The following is an 18156-nucleotide window of genomic DNA, read 5'->3' on the forward strand; positions in this document are numbered from 1 at the left end:
AGATCATATTCACGGTTCTCTCCAGATCCAATATTCTAGGAACTCTAAGAATAAAATGTAGTCCCAGGGGATAATTAAATGTAGGAATATAAGGGTACACAGAAGCATAGTTAGTCAATTTGCTAGGTATTCCTTTAGCTATCATATAAACAATAACATGAAATCATTCTTGATTATTAAGGCAGAATGGAAGTATTTGCTATCACACACGTGAACGACACGCGTAGAAATACATTAAAGATGAAGGTACATTTGCTCAATATAGTAAAGGCCAGAGCTGACGAACTATACTAGTTTCCCATTGTTGCTGCAACAAATTATCACAAAAACAGTGGCTTGAAACGAAACAGATTGATTATCTCACAGCTCTGGAGGTTAGAAAACAAAAATGTGTTTCATGGGGCTAACATCAAAGTTTCAAAGGGCTGCATTCCTTCTGGAGGTTCTAGGGGAGAATCCATTTCTTCGACTTCTCCAGCTCTTAGAGGCTGCCCACATTCCTTGGCTGATGGGTCCCTTCATTCATTTTCAAAGCCAACAGTAGCAGGTTCATTTCTCACATCACATCACTCTGACCTCTTTCCTCTCCTCTTCCACATATAAGGACCCTTGTGATTAGATTGACCCCCACCTAGATAATCCAGGCTACCCTCTCCTTCTGGAGATCCCTAATTTACTCACATCTATGTAAGCAACATATTAACAGGATTTGGGGATTAGGACATGGGCATGCGAGGCGGGAGTCATTTTGTGCCTACTATACAGGATATTTTTGGGTTCTCCAGGAAGGCTTATATTTCATATATTTAAGAACAAAACAGTGTTCACAGTGAAGAGGAAAATAATTCTGGAATATTGTCATCTTAATGAGGTTGTCACATTTAGAAAAGGAAGTGCAAATGTCTTACTGAATATTTTCTAGAGTTGATATTGCTTTGAGCACAAAAGACTATCAGAGCCCAAAAAGATTACGGGGGGTCATCCAGAGAAGTCAACCGTCCTTATTTAATATACGCAGAAACTAAGGCCTGGGGGGCCAGTGAGTTGCCAGTGATGACAGAAATGAGCCTCCGGTCTCCCGGCTTCGTTCTCAGGTGTAGGCCTCTTCTGTCACATCTTGAGGCTGTCTCTCATTTTTTTCACACTACCAGTAACTATTTAGCTGAATGTCCTTTGGCATAGCATGCAACTCAGACACTCTTTCCCAGCTACTACTAACGATCAGAATAGCCCTCTGACTCTTCCTTTTTCTTTAGGGAAGTATGTGGAGAAGCACAGTACTGCAGAAAAAAAAAAAAAAAAAAAAAAGCCATGGTCTTTTGATTGCCATGTGACGATAAAGAGTAGGAGGAAAACTATGCTGTGGTAAGGAAAGCAGCTAAACCACAGATGAGGGGCTCACGGAAAAAACGTTTTGTAAATACCTTTTCTCCCCCTTAAAATGCGTCGGATGCGATGCCTTACTTATCATGAGAAGACTGAATTCCATATGGGCCGTGTATGAAGCACAAACTATATTAAACACAAAAAAAATGTCAGGATCCCCACAAGCTTAGCCGACTCCTTAAAGTATGCCATCATTTTTCTTGGCCAAATGCTTGTTTTGAAAAGGAAAACCGTAACTTCTGCATGGCATAGAGCAGAGAGAGGGCAGTGCCCGCCCTAAACACAGGCAGCATGAATGGCATGGTCACCCTTCCCACCCTCTTCTTAAAAAGTAGAAAATTTTAGCCTCTCCTTGGAGAAGGGCAGCAGAGCCCTTCTGAAATACTGCTGTTAGAAACCCTACCATTAGGAAATTACACCGACAGATTAAAGGCCAAAGAGTGTATGATGACTTCAGTAGATGCCAAGAAAACACTGCTGAAATACAAAATCCATCCCCCAGGTTTTTTTTTTTTCTTTTCGTCGTAACAAGCTAGTAATAGAAATTTTCTGAAATAAATTTGTTACGGAGGACCTGCTAGAATTCTATCTAGTGCAGAAGTCATAATGGTGAAACCCCTGTTCCCAGATTCTAATTAGCTTTCTAATGCTTCACTCATAATATGAATAAATAGTCAAGGATCCTTAGACATTTGGTTAAAACCTCTAACAAGAGAGGCGCCTGCATGGCTCAGGCGGTTAAGCAGCGGTCTCTTGGTTTCGGCTCAGGCCATGATCTTGCAGTTCATGATTTTGAGCCCCAGGTCAGGCTTTGAGCTCTGACAGTGCAGAGTTTCTGTAGGATTCTCTCTTCCTCTTTCTCTGCCCCTCCCCCACTCTCACTCTTAAACTAAATAAACATTAAAAAATAAAAAAAAACTCTAACAAGCTCATAGGTGGAAAAAACAGCACAGCCTAGGGGGAAAATGAAGGAAGCAGAAAAGCAAATAAAAGATTTTTTTAAAAAACAAAAACTACAGGGGCTCTTAGGTGGCTTAGTTGGTTAAGTGTCTGACTTTAGGTCAGGTCATGATCTCCCAGTTCATGAGTTTGAGCCCTACATCGGGCTGTCTTCTGTCAGCACAGAGCCCCCTTTGGATCCTCTGTCCCCCTCTGTATGCCCCTCCCCTGCTCACTCTCTCTCCTCTCAAAAATAAACATTAAAAAAAAAAAAACAACTACAGACAGGAAGGGTGGGAAGAGGGAGGGAGATAGAAAAGAAAGGAAGAAAGAAAGAAAAATACATTCAGAAAAGAGCTCTGGAAATTTAAAAATAACATGGAAAAACAAAACAAAGCAAAAACAAGAGAAAAGGTTGGAAGATAAAGTTGAGAACATCTCCAGGAAAGTAGAATGAAAAGATAAAGGCCCTGAAAATAGTGGAGAAAAGATAAGATAATTAGAGGATCAATGCAGGAGATCAATATCTGAATAACAGAAATTCTGAAAAGAAAGCTCAGCTAAATTGGCAGACAGGACATTATTAAAGAAATAATATAAGAAATTTCCAGAACTAATAAGCATAGATTTCTGGACTCAATTTCAAGGCCCAAAGGCACACCGAGGCACATCACTGTGAAACTGCAGAGCACTTGGAACAAAGAGAAGATTCTGTAAGTTTCCAGAAGGTTACATAAAAATAGCATTGAATTTTGGGGCACCTACGTGGTTCAGTTGATTAAGCGTCTGACTTCAGCTCAGGTCACCATCTCACGGTTTGTGAGTTCAAGGCCTGCATCAGGCTCTGTGCTGACAGCTCAGAACCTGGATCCTGCTTCAGTTCTATGTCTCCCCTCTCTCTCTGTTCTCCCCCACACACCCCTGCTCAAGCTCTGTCTCTCTCTCTCAAAAATAAATAAACATTAAAAAAATTAAAAATAAAAAAAATTACTAAAAAATAGCATCGAATTTCAAATAATAGCACTTTTAGTGAAAAATTAAAGAATTAACGTCTTCTAATTTTTGAGGGGAAAAACATTTTGTTTTCAAGCTTATTTATTTATTTTGAGAGGAAGCAGCAGCAGAGACGGGGCAGAGAAAGAGGGGGACAGAGGATCAGAAGCAGGCTCTGTGCTGACAGAGAAAGCCTGATGTGGGGCTCAAACTCACAAACCTTGAGATCATGACCTGAGACAAAGTTGGAATTTAACCAACTGAGCCATCCAAGTGCACTGGGAAAAATATTCTTCTTTTTCTTTTCTTTCTTTTTTTCTTTCTTTCTTTTGTTTTGTTTTTTTTTTTTTTAATGTTTATTTATTTATTTTTTTTATTAAATTTTTTTTTCCACGTTTTTATTTATTTTTGGGACAGAGAGAGACAGAGCATGAACGGGGAAGGGGCAGAGAGAGAGGGAGACACAGAATCAGAAACAGGCTCCAGGCTCTGAGCCATCAGCCCAGAGCCCGACGCGGGGCTCGAACTCACGGACCGCGAGATCCTGACCTGGCTGAAGTCGGACGCTTAACCGACTGCGCCACCCAGGCGCCCCTTTTTAATGTTTATTTGTTTTTGAGAGAGGGAGAGTGAGAGAGCGCATGCATGTGAGAGAGAGAGAGAGAGAGAGAGAGAGAGAGAGAGAGAGAGAGACAGTGCAAGGAGGGGAGGGTCAGTGAGAGAGGGAGAGATCATGACTTGAGCCGAAGTCAGATGCTTAATGAACTGAGTCACCCAGGCACCCGCCCCGCCCCCCCGCTCCAGGAGTATAGTATAGTTTGTATCTTAGCGGTGAACAAAATTTTTAACCATGTCAATATTAACAAAAAACGCGTAATATAACAAATAGGAAGTAAGTGGGACTAAAGAAGTCTGTGTTGGGATAATATAAGAGAGTTCAAACCTTATCTTTTAAAACATAAAATAAATAGGAAATAAAACAAATGGGAAAATAAAAAATAGAAGTGCAAGAACAATATTAAAAATATAAAGTAAATATTATTAGAAATAACTTAAAAATTGGAAAATATTTACCACAGTGGAGTGATTTTTTTATCTGTGTCATTTCTGGATTAATTTCAATTGATCGGTATTTCCCACCCACCCCCATCTTGAGCTGCATTTTCTTGCTTATTTGAATGCTCATTAATTTTTTACTGGATGTCAGATGTTATGAATTTTATTTTGTGGGGTCCTGGATGTTTTTGTATTCTTATGAATATCCTTGATCCTGCTCTGGGACATGGTCAAGGTACTTGGAAACAGTCTGACTCTTTTTAAGTTCTCTTTTAGAGGTGGGACTGAACATTTAGACTAATCATCCAACCAAGTACCCCTTGTGAGGATTCTACTTGATATTGATACCTTGTGTCAATATCAAGGAGGTCTTTCCACTCTGGGTGGTAGGGATACAAACCATTTTCATCCTGTGTGAAGTTTGGGGACTGTCTGTTTGATCTTTTTGTGAAGGCCTTTTCCTGACTTTAAATAGTTTCTTTGCACACCTGTGCTGATCCTTAGCCAGCAGCAGATTCTCAAATCCTCTGCAGAATTCTAGAGTTCTTTGCAGCTCTCTCTCTCTCTCTCTCTTTTTTTTTTTTTTTTTTTTTTTTTTTTTTTAGAAAGAGACAGAACGAGCGCACACACACAAGCCAGTGATTGGCAGAGGGAGAGGGGAGAGAGACTCTTTTTTTTTTTTTTCAATATATGAAGTTTATTGTCAAATTGGTTTCCATACAACACCCAGTGCTCATCCCTAAAGGTGCCCTCCTCAATACCCATCACCCACCCTCCCCTCCCCTCCCTCCCACCCCCCATCAACCCTCAGTTTGTTCTCGGTTTTTAAGACTCTCTTATGCTTTGGCTGTCTCCCACTCTAACCTCTTTTTTTTTTCCTTCCCCTCCCCTCATGGGTTTCTGTTAAGTTTCTCGGGATCCTGGGGCGCCTGGGTGGCTCAGTCGGTTAAGCGTCCGACTTCAGCTCAGGTCACGATCTTGCGATCTCGCGGTCCGTGAGTTCAAGCCCCGCGTCAGGCTCTGGGCTGATGGCTCAGAGCCTGGAGCCTGCTTCCGATTCTGTGTCTCCCTCTCTCTCTGCGCCTCCCCCGTTCATGCTCTGTCTCTCTCTCTGTCTCAAAAATAAATAAAACGTTAAAAAAAAAAAATTAAAAAAAAAAAAAGTTTCTCGGGATCCACATAAGAGTGAAACCATATGGTATTTGTCTTTCTCTGTATGGCTTATTTCACTTAGCATCACACTCTCCAGTTCCATCCACGTTGCTACAAAAGGCCATATTTCATTCTTTTTCATTGCCAAGTAGTATTTCATTGTGTATATAAACCACAATTTCTTTATCCATACATCAGTTGATGGACATTTAGGCTCTTTCCGTAACTTGGCTATTGTTGAGAGTGCTGCTATAAACATTGGGGTACAAGTGCCCCTATGCATCAGTACTCCTGTATCCCTTGGGTAAATTCCTAGCAGTGCTATTCTGGGTCATAGGGTAGGGGGAGAGAGACTCTTCAGAGGGCTCTATGCTGAGCATGCAGGGCTCAGTCCCCCAACCCTGGGATCATGACCTGAGCGGAAATCAAGAGTCCAACCCTTAACTGACTGAGCCCCCCAGGCGCCCCTCAGCTCTTTCATCTGCGTTGCTCTGCCTTGAGAATTCAGCAGCCCTGGTACCTTTGAATCTTGAGCTCAGTATCCTGGATTCAAGGAGCCGCCAGGCTGTTCAGGTTCTCCCCCACTGTACTTCAGCCTGGAATTCTCCCCAGGTAGCAAACAGGCATTTATAGGGCTCTCCTCATTTATTTTCCTTCCTCTAGGGCCACAGTTCTGCACTGCCTGTTGTCTAAAGTCTGAAAATCACTGTCTTATATACAAAATCAGTAGGCAAAATCAACTGAATTTCTAAGCTCCAGAAGCAAAATGTTAAAAATCTAGTTTTTAAAAAAACATATCATTACAACATGGATCAATCATAGAAACATAATGTTGAATAAAAGAAACACGACAGAGAATGCATAAAGATTCCGTTCATAACAAGTCCAAAAACAGACAAAAGTAAACTACATTATTTAAGATGGTATATCTAGGTGTTAAAACTAAAAAAAGAAAAATAAAGTAAATTTGTGATTATTTAAAAAGTCAGGACAGTAGTTACTTCTGGAAGGGACTGGGGGTTGCAACTTGGAATATTTGCTACAAGGCTAGAAATACCCTATTGGTTGACCTGAGTACTGTTAACATGGTTGTTCACTTTAAAATCATTTGTTAAACTGGGCCACCTGGGTCGCTCAGTAGGTTAAGCATCCAACCCTTGGTTTTGGTTTAGGTCATGATCTCAAGGTTTGTGAGTTCGAGCCCCAAGTTGGGCTCTGTGCTGACAGTGCAGAGCCTGCTTGGGATTCTCTCTTTCCTTCTCTCTCTGGCCCCTCTCCCACTCTCCCAGTTGTATTCTCTCTCTCTCTCTCAAAATAAATAAATCAACAAAAAAATTATTAAAATTATTTGTTAAACTCCAAATACATGTGTATTTTCTATATATATTAAACTTCATGATTAAGAAAGTAAAGAATATATTATTTGTAATAATAAGAAAAATATAAGATCCATATGTTATCTAACAAATAAAGTATAATACCTTCATGGAGAGAATTATATAAGACATTAAAGAAAATCCTAAAAAAAAAAAAAAACCTTCAACGATACACCACATAATCTATAGGGAAATTTAATATTCCAGAGATGACGATTCTCATTAAATTAGCTTGTAGATACAAAGCAAACCCAAACAAAACCCTAACAAGGATTTTTGTGGAATTGACAAATTTATTCTAAATTCATATGGAGCTGCAAATGGCCACAAATTGTCAAGATACTCTTGAAAGAAGTAAAGTGTTGGGAACTTTGGAAATATGGTAATCAGGGTGGTGTGGTCCTAATACAAGAACAGATAAATAGATTGATGGAACAAAACACAGAGTCTAGAAACAAACCCATGAGCATATAGAAAGTTAATCTGTGACCGAGCTGGGATAGGAGTAGCTCAAAGAAGAAACAAAGGGAGCTACTCCAAATATAATGCAGGGATGATTCAACTATATGTGGAATAAAACAGAATTGAATTTCTTCTTCAAACGAGTCTCAAAAATCAGTTGCGAGTTGATTAAATACTTATAACCTAAAAGTTTTTAAAATTTTGAAAGATAAAACTATAAAACTTTCAGGTGTACTCAATATGGAAATACATCTTTATTACTTTGAGTTAGGGAGGACATAACAGTGTATAAACTACAAAGGAAAAGACTGATATATTTGTCTATATTTTAGAAATATTACCTATCAAAAGGTGCACAGAGGATACAAATACGTTAATAGAAGAGAATAGTACTGGAGGCACATGCGTACAATCATCCGATTTATAACAAAGATGTCACCGCAATGCCACGAAAAATGTTTCAACAATTTGTTGAAATTGTCGGGCCAACTGGGTATCCATATGGGAAGAAAAATAGGAAGCCTGACTTCCTCACACTATAGGACCAAAAAAGTTTCAAAATTGGGCATCGGGCTGGCTCAGTCGGTAGAGCATGAGACTCTTGATCTTGGGATTGTGAGTTTGAGCCCCACAACGGGCATATGGTGTCTACTACTTAAAATTTTTTTTCAAAACGTACTATAGACCAAAACATGAAAGCTGAAACAGCCAGACTTCTAGATTGAGAACATATAACCTTGGCATAGGCAAAGATTTCTTAAAGATGAATGTTTAACCTAATGTTAAGCATTATTATAAAAGTCATAAATTAGATATCATTAAAATTAAGCACATCTGTTTATCCAAACACAATACAAAGAGACTGAAAAGGCAAGTCATAAACTGAAAGAAGATAGTTGTGTTACATGTGTCTAACCACGGACTAGAATCCATAGTTTACAAAGAAATACAGATCAAAATCAGAAAAACTGACAATCCAAAAAAAAAAAGAAAAGAGCAAAAGAAAATAAAAGAAATTTACAAATGACGATTTAGCCCATGAAAAGTTGTTCAACATCGTTAGTCGTCAGGCGAATGCACATTAAAGAGGAAACGAGACAGTTTGGCAAACATGCAATACATCGATGCCCAGCAATTCCACTCCTGGGTATAAACCCAAGAAAACTGAGGACTGTTGTTCATCAAAAGACAAGTACAGGAATGTTTACAGCAAGAATATTTAATCGCTTGACACCTGAACCCACGTGCACATCAACCGTAGAATGAAAAGTTGCAAAATGGCTGCATCGTGGAATACTACACAGCACTAAAAAAGAAGAGCATTTTTACACACATCTCTCAAATACAATGTTGGGTCAAAGAACCCAGGTAAAAATAGTAGATGTTATTCCATTCTTTAAGAGTTAACACCAAATAAAATTAAACCAGCGTGGTAAAAGTAGAGTACTTTGAGTTTGTGCAGTTCAGGAGCTTCAAACAGAAGGGAGGCATAAGGGATTCTGTTGCAGTCCTGGACATAGCTTATATCCTGATGTAGGTCATGGCTACCTGGGTATACACAGAGACAGTAGCTCTGTACACGTAAGTCCATTCACTTTGCAGAATACAAGTGAAACCTCCACGATAAATACGCATACGTTGTAAGTTTACCTGAGAAAATATATTTGCAAAGCATAATTTGCAAAGGAGTAGCATCCAAATATATGAAAATTTTCTGTATATTTGAAGAAGAATATTAACAATCCAATAGAGAAAAAGAGGCATAAGTGAAAATAAAACAGAAATGTATGAAAACAATATTAGAAGATGTCCAAAGATGTCCAATCCTGTCAGTTATCATGGCAATGCAAACCAAAATTGCAAGATACCGTTGCCAAACACCGGAAAGGCAAAATTTTCAAGTTTGCTGATATCGGGGGGTGGGAGGCCGGGCAAAATGAATGAAGGGGAGTGAAAGGTATAGGCTGTCAGTTATGGAATGAGTAAGCAACAGGGAATCAAAGGCACAGCGCGAAGAATACAGTCAACGATGGTGTAGTAGCGATGTAACAATGTAACAGCAGAGAGGGTAACTACACTTGTGGAGGATATACCAGAACGTACAAACGTGTTAGCTCACTGAGTTGCACACCTGAAACGAATGCAACATTGTGTGTCAACTATACTCCAATAAAAAAAGAAAAATGAAGTTCATCAGTATCAAGTGTTGGCGAGGACGGTAGAATGATCAGAACATAAATTCTGATTGTTGGCGGCACTGATGATCCCCATCTACATCAAGTTGCAAAAACAGACAAAACTAAGCTATATAGTGACTGGAATAAATACACAGATGTATGTGTTATTTTTCACAAACGTTTTCATTGAGCTTCTATATCATATTTATATGAAGAAAAAATTGATAATATTTGGTTTAGCTTCAGAGCCTAAGTGATCCTTTAAATATCTTTTTTTTTTTTATTTTTTTTTCAATGTTTATTTATTTTTGGGACAGAGAGAGACAGAGCATGAACGGGGGAGGGGCAGAGAGAGAGGGAGACACAGAATCGGAAACAGGCTCCAGGCTCCGAGCCATCAGCCCAGAGCCTGACGTGGGGCTCGAACTCACGGACTGCGAGATCGTGACCTGGCTGAAGTCGGACGCTTAACCGACTGCGCCACCCAGGCGCCCCAAAATATCTTGAAAAAAAAAACACTTTAGTCTTTTAAGTAATTTCTACACTCAACAGGGGCACAAGCCCACAGCCCTGAGATCAAGAGTTATATGCTTTACCAACTGAGCCAGCCAGATCAGGTGCCCCTTAAATATCTTCTAATTCTAGTAAATCAAAGGGTTCATTAAAAGTCTTTCTACCTGGGGCGCCTGGGTGGCGCAGTCGGTTAAGCGTCCGACTTCAGCCAGGTCAGGATCTCGCGGTCCGTGAGTTGGAGCCCCGCGTCGGGCTCTGGGCTGATGGCTCAGAGCCTGGAGCCTGTTTCTGATTCTGTGTCTCCCTCTCTCTCTGCCCCTCCCCCGTTCATGCTCTGTCTCTCTCTGTCCCAAAAATAAATAAACGTTGAAAAAAAAAATTAAAAAAAAAAAAAGTCTTTCTACCTAGCTCTAATATTCTAGTTAGCTGTGCTTTCATAAATTGGAAGACTGAAAAGTTTTATATAGAAGCTGGACTAATAGGCACTCTTTTTCTTTTTGTAATATGGTACCTGGAAAAACATCATTTTGCACCCCTGCCTTTTTTCAAAGTATGTGAACAAAATGTTCAAGGACATTGAAACAATTTACTTTACAAGTCCTACCAGACAGGGAGCTAGAAGGCAGGGAGAAAGAAAAAGATAAGATTTGATTCCCAAGGACCTTCTAATGTATGAAAGGTCTGTTGGAAAATTAGTATCTTTACAAAGTAAATACTTTAGTAATCATTCCATTCTGTTGGTGTTGCATAAGCCTAAAACAGATTTAAAGTGAGGAAGAAATGGAACTGACCAGCTGAAGCTGTACTGTGCTTTCAGAGTGTCATTCTCTTTAGACATTGCACATTTATTTATTTATTTTATGTTTATTTATTTTTGAGACAGAGAGAGCGTGAGCAGGGGGAGGGGCACAGAGAGAGGGAGACACAGAACCTGAAGCAGGCTCCAGCCTCTGAGCTGTCGGCACAGAGCCCGTCGCAGGGCTTGAACTCACAATCCATGAGAACATGATCTGAACTGAAGTCAGACGCTTAACCGACTGAGCCACTCAGGCGTCCCTGGACATTGCACGTTTAGGAGACAAACTCCAAGTAAATAAAACTCAGTGTCACAAAAATGTACTTTTCTATTAGTAGTTATAGAGACATTACCAAAAACTCCTTCCACAGAACCTTTGGAATAATGAAATATCTCTGACTTGTCCATGATATTAACCATTGGACTAAGAAAACATGCCACAGTTATTCAAAACTATTACAAGGACACTTTGGTGCATATATTATAATTTTCTTTTGGTTAAAGGTATGATATGGTATGTAGGGACCTTATAGAAATTGTCCATTTCTTCAGGGTTATCTTTATCATTTCATGAAATATTATTATTTATCCTTGGCATAATTAAATTACCCCAATAACCCTTAATTAGGTATGTGAGTATTACTACCTTTTCTCCTCATTCTATCCCCTTATCCTCTAGACTCAAAGCTCAGCCCAACTTGTAAACTGGATATGTGTATTAATTTCACTTATAGGTTCTATCTGAAATTCATCTCTTAAACATTTACTTGCTATGCCGTTGCAGTGAATCAGGAGAAACAAAAATCTTGTGTTAAAGCAAAACAAAACAAAAAAAGCTACTTCAGCATAACTCTTTATCTGTAATACCTCACAAACCTGAAACTGAAACTCATGTTGCTTTTTAAAATTGCTTTTCCCTTTCTTTTTCATTTCTGTGGCAATGAGGAGAAGAAAGTGGTGGTTAGTAAATATTTGTGAAAGCAAAGTGAGCTTACTGACAACCTGACTTCCTGGTTCAAGGCCAGTCCAGCCACGGGGCTGTCCCAGCCACCCACAAGGCCAGGTAGAGTTGCACAACCCCTGCAGCAGTTACCTGAAGCTCTCAACAGCAGGGCCCAAACCGCTCCCTCGATCCAACACCTTCTCGATTACTCTTGCCCCGTTTACAATGGAAGGCTTCTTGGTTAAATCATTGTCATTTCTCCGGTCAATTGTTGTGCCCTTTTGTTCAGCCATTTTGACATTATAGTGACCTTTAAAACTGAAAGTCCTTCGTAAACAAAAATGGAATTGGGGAGAAGCAGCAGTGTCCTTACTTTCTCTTACAGCTGTAAGAGAAAGAGAGAGCTACTTGCGAGACCCTCCCACCACATACAGTTGAATGGTACATTTGCTAAATAGAGAGCAAAAGGCTTTAATCTCCTTGAAAACATCTACCGAAGGGTGCACCACCTGTATGCTCTATTGCTAAAGCCTTAATTTCAGTGTTTGTTCTGAAATAAATGGGGAATTTCAGCTATAAATCCATGTCAAATAAAATATAATAAAATCAAACTAAAAGGAAAATCAAAGTAAAAGCAAAGTTATTAAGCGTATTTTCTGGAATGCTAATACGTCCTAGTATAATTTAGACGTCCCCCCTCTTGGAAATTTTAAATTGTAACATTTCCAAATAGACACCATAGGGGTAAGAAAGTGGGACTGCACGAGTAGATGTGTCGAAAGAAGAAAAAAACCAAAAAATCGATGGACTCTCTAACCCACTTTTAGTGTTTGTTATAGAGTAGACATCTAGGTCACACTACAAGTGTATGTAAACAAAATGATGGAGTTTATAAAATAGTAAGAACTCTATGATTCGATTTCATTATTTTTAAATCTACACATTTAAAACAAATCTATACATACATTTGAGGAAAATATAGATATTTTCAGTTATGAGGTTGTGTATGTTTTGTCTTTTTTTACTTTTCAAAAAAAATATATATACATAAGATGTATATAGTTTTATAATATGTATACTTAACAGATATACTATATATTCTATGTATGCATATTTTACATGTGCACATATATTATGTATTTTATATATAACTTTTCTTTTTATATATACTATTATTCCTAACGCTAAAAATGATTTCTAATTTAAAAATAAATTACGCTATTTCATCGTGACTCAAGTGGTTGCTAAATTAAACTTTGAAAAATTTGACAATTTCATTCATTCATTCATTTATTCAAACATTTATAGCAAATTTTGAGCATTCACCATATGTCAGGCCCTCTTATAGGGACCAAGGACACAGCATAAGACATAGGATATATGGCAGTGCCCTGTTCTTTTCTCAGGCAACCAAGAGTCAAGTCCCAAACCCACAGAAGTCAGCTGTCTCCCAACACCGTCTAGATGATTTCAACAAATATTTATTGAGCAACTTCTACGTGCAGAATCTTGTGTTCAGTCTTCAGAGGATGAAAAGAAAAGAGACTGGGGTGAGACATAGCTTCAGACAGTGAAGACCAGTGAAACGTTGAATGTGTGTGAGTAAGTAGTGTTCACCCTGTGAAGACCCATTCTAAGCTCTATGTGAACTGACTCATTCAGTCTTTACAACAGCCGTATCAAGTAAGGTCATATTATCATCTCCATATTAAAGATGAAGATATTGAGGCTCAGGTAGTTTAAGTGTCTTGTACAACAGGAACCAGATGGCAAATGCCAGAGCTAGAATTTGAACCCAGGACATCTGGCCCCTAGCACCCAAGCTCTAAGCCACTGCTCCATATAGACGTGGATTTGGCAAATAAAAGGAGGGAGTGCATTCCAGAACAGGGGAAAAGACGTTGAGCACCTTTGGGAGTAGACCCGTGGGAGGGATATGACTGACAATGGCCAAGGCTTTATAGAAAAAGTATATGTAGCCTGCAATGAGGAAACTTAAGTAATGGGAGTCTGGGAGCTTTGCCCTAAAAGCTACATGTGGATACATTAAAGGTAAAGCTAAACATGAGAAAAATCTGATAAAAGAATTTGAAGCCAAGTGGGTTGCAAACAGAAAGTTTGGGTTTACCAAAAAGTAAGTGGGTTTACCAGAAAGTAAAGAAATTTTTGTTCTGAAATATTTTGTAGCGATCAAAGTTGAGAAACTTGACGTAGGGAGACCCAGTGAAGTTATAGGCATGGGATAACTAAGAATGGGAGGGTCCGTCACGGGCACAAGAATGCCAGGTTCTGGGACTGGCCAGGCGAGAACATGGGGCAGCGTTTTGAGTAGGGCGGCCAACAGTAGGACCTAAGGGAAGAGAATTTTCTATAGAAAATGACTTGAGTTTTGTGACCAATCTATCAGGCAGTTATTGTTGCAGCAGACCCACCACAAGTCTGACAGAGGTGGGACCAGAGTGATGGACAGATACTGGTTGGTGCTGTGGTCATCAAACCAAGATGAAGACATTATCTGATGGAGAAAGAACAAAATGCCGTGTGGATTCCACAGTGGACAAGGAAGGGAGACATCTCCAAAAGCGGAGACAGAAGTGAAGAAGGGAAAAATAAATGAAAACGAGGAAAAAAAAAAAAAAAAGTCAATGCAAGACAGCCCAGATCAGAAAAAAGATTTTAAAGAGTTTTAAAAAAAATCAATGTTTAATATTTTCACACATCTTCCATAATATTTGAAATACGTGCTTTCAGAACTTTACTGTGATCTTAAACTACATAAGTTGCCCATGTTAAAAATGAGAAAAAGTTGAATTCTGAAGGGCACTGACTTTTTTTTTTTTTTTTTTTTTTTTTAGTAAACAACTATGATTGCAGTTATATTAATCACACACAAAGAAGCATGACAGTAACTTAACTTTCTTGGAGATTTCTGAAGTCAGATATATAAATCACATATTAATATTGCTGCTTTTTAGAATCAATGCTGATCTATTCCTGTAGCTGAGCCCTGCAGTTCAAAGGTATTTAACGTTAAGATCTGAGCTCATTGCTGCTCTGTAGAGATACAGCGTCGCAGAATTGTCCCAATGCTTAACAGGCTCAGGTTCTCATTTGCTGAGCAGATCATGCTCCCTGCACAAATGGCTTCTGCAGAACTGGGGAGGAAACAACTATTGAAAAGCATCCCCTGTCCTGCTTGGGAACACAAAGAGCCATCACGTTCAAGATAAAATAAAGGAGAATCCTTTTGCAATGCAGAGAATCAGAGTCCCGCATCAGAAAACTGGTTACTTCTTATGAACCATTTTTACTTCTTTAAAGCCTTACCCAGTAGGAGAAGGCAACAGGGAAGAAATTCTTTCAAACACACCAACTTCTGTTATATCTCATAGACAAAGAATTTGTAGTCTTTTTCAACCTTTAGGGTTCCCACCAACACACACAAAAGGTATCAAATTTTTAGTTGTGCCAAAGACTGATCTTTTTCTCCAGCTGTTTACTTACCGCTCATCCACGAACCAATTAGTAAGTGTTTCTGGAAGAAGAGTAACATGTGGTGACCCACCCCTGGCACGGAGATTCGTTTCATAAGACGCCCGTGGCCAAGCGGACATGAACTGCCCCTTGAACATCTCCCAGCCAGACGCCATGACCCATTCACTCCTGACAGACCATATTCTTCATAGCCTCTATTCTAGAGCACATGGGATGTCTGCTAAATTGTTATTTGTTCCAAAGCATGCTTTTGCTGTGACAGATGCCCCCAACTCCTTCTCCCCGCTGAGCTCACGGAATCACAGCTGTGTTGTACCACAAGTACAGTGTTGTCAAATCTTTGCTTTGTTTAATTATTCAAGTTGGTTCTACCACAGAATTAAGCTGCCTGGGGGACATTATGGGATTCCAGCGTGAGCAACACGCATGAGCAGAGAGATGCCAACCCCCGCCAAGGGTCTGCACCAACCCCGTTTCCCACTCACAGTGGCAACCGAAAGCTTGCCCCCTAATAACCAGAAGCAGAGCTAGGTGGAAGGGTTTAATCAGAAGCTGGTTTGCCTCCATGCTGTAACTTAGTCCCTTCAGACCGGGAGCCCCGCGTACACGTTCAAGGCCAGCCTACAAGTTCAGCCTCCAAGTGGTTACCACCTCAAAACTCAGGTTCTGGCCAATTTATGAACCCTAGATCAAGGTTGTGGTTTCCTGAATTTAACAGAAAGGTGAAGGGCAATTTTATCCTCCGAACTTACTTTTTCTTTATTCTTCCCAGGGTATTTAAAAAGCATAGAGAAGTGTTTATCTGTGACCTAGACATGGCCTAGTAATCCAGTGGTATTATGACAAGACTAACTTAAAGTGTTTATTTCTTTCACCCCATAAAATTAAAAAAAGAATAGAATATTAGGAAAGGAAAGAGGCTTTAGAGATCGTCTAGTTGGAGACCCACACTTTGCAAAGAGGAAATGCAGGCTCAGAGTGGGAGAGTAACTTGAAAAGAGTCACACAGCTAAGGAGTAGCACCCCTCCTGCTGTGTCCCAATTCAGGGCTTTGCTATGATGCCACACCTCCTCCAGTCACTGCAGCAGAAACCAAAAAAAGGCCCTTTCCTACCATCCTTTCTTTCTCTGCAGCTTGGCAGGGGTGCGTGTCTTTCTCAGAAGGGAGGAGAGACTTCCCTGTGTCGTCTCCGTGCTGCGTTAGTGTAAACCGTAGTTTAGGCTAGAGTGAGGAGGAAGGGGGGCAACTCGGGGAGGTCATACTTATAGGGCAGAGCGCCTCCCCATTCCTTGCAACATCCTGGTGCCTCGGTGTCTACGGGCCGAGAAATCAGGGCATAGAAAGGGACTTTTCTTGGTCAGCGTGTAACCAGGATCGCAGCTGCGCTGGCGGCCGCACAATTCTCCAGGAGCAACCAGGCAACGGTCCAGCACCTCTGAGAACTGACTTCTTCCCTGCACCCGTGGAAAGATGCATTGCTCCAGCACTCCCAGGCTGGGAGGAGAGAAGCAGACCACAAAGCTGCAGAAGTGGAACCAAAACGTCCTGTTCGCAAGTCTCAGTGATCATTTTCAGTACTGGATTACTTTACAGAGCAGCATGGGGCCAACGGGAGGGGTGTGTGGTGTAAAACACACGCTCGATATTTCAATGATTGGTAGGTTTAGCTAAGTTCTATTTGGTTTTGTTTTGTTTTTTTTTTACTTGACTTCAAGAAACATAGATTTCTTAGAATTTTAAGGGTCCTGAGAACTCAGCGAGTACAAAATACCAATTAACTGAGGCATCCTGCCTGTAACGGGCTTAGAGCCTTTCAACATATTTTATATTTAAAACAAGTTATAAAACTGAGTTTGGTAACTTGTACTAATAAAATATTTCCCAGGAGAGGGAGAAGACTAAGACTGTTACCTAAGTATTTTATGGGCTTGTGAATTCCACATTCAAGTGCTTTCGTTGTACCTTGAGCTTAGACACAGGTGGCACAGGGCTGCTTATGATTCCAGGTAGCTTGCAAAAAAAAAAAAAAAAAAGATTCACAAAATGCCTACTATGCGCCAGGCGCTTTACAAAAGGCAAAGGCAGATAACAAAACCAAATAGGATTTTGTCCTGCCAGCTTATAACAAGAGCAAGTCGCTGGACTCTATCTGCATTAACTTCCTTACCTAGGACCCTCTTCCTAACCTCCAGTCCTGAACTTGAACAGCTGTCTCCTCTGTACCCGCCCATTCCAGTGCATTCCTCAAGCAGAAATGTCCAAAGCTGAATGCATTATTTTCCTTCCAAGATGGATTTTCTGATTATTATAAATGATATCACTATTTTCCAAGTCGTCCAAACACAGGAACTTGGGAGTCGGTTTTCATTCCACCCTTTTCCTACTCCTCAACTCAGCCACACCCTCCTATTGATCCTTGCATTTTGTAATCTTTAGAGTCCCTTCCTCTGCTCTGGTCGCACTGCCTCACACCTCCATACCTGGGGCAAGGTGCTCACACGCGCTTGCACTAGTAACTAATTCTTCTCTCTCGCCCCGCTGCCTGGCTCTCTCACTACCTTGCATACCATTCCCCAGAAATCTCCCTGAGATATCTCTTTGATCTTGTCACTCACTTGCTCAAGCATTTTTGAGCAGCTAGCCTTGGCTTTCAGAAGAATTTAATTGCCTTAGCTTGACATTTGCAATGTCCCCTCCTCTAGTGGTTACTTACTGTCTATCATCTCCTCCCGGCTCCCCAAAGATATATTCTCTTCCACGTGTGCCATTTGCTAATGCTTTTTCTCTACTTGAAATGCCTTCGCTCCCCCTCCACTCATTACCACCCTGACGACTTCCAAGGGGCTGTCCCTCCTCATCAAGTCACG

The sequence above is a fragment of the Prionailurus viverrinus genome, chromosome B2 (assembly GCF_022837055.1).
Source record: "Prionailurus viverrinus isolate Anna chromosome B2, UM_Priviv_1.0, whole genome shotgun sequence".
Lineage (NCBI taxonomy): Eukaryota > Metazoa > Chordata > Mammalia > Carnivora > Felidae > Prionailurus > Prionailurus viverrinus.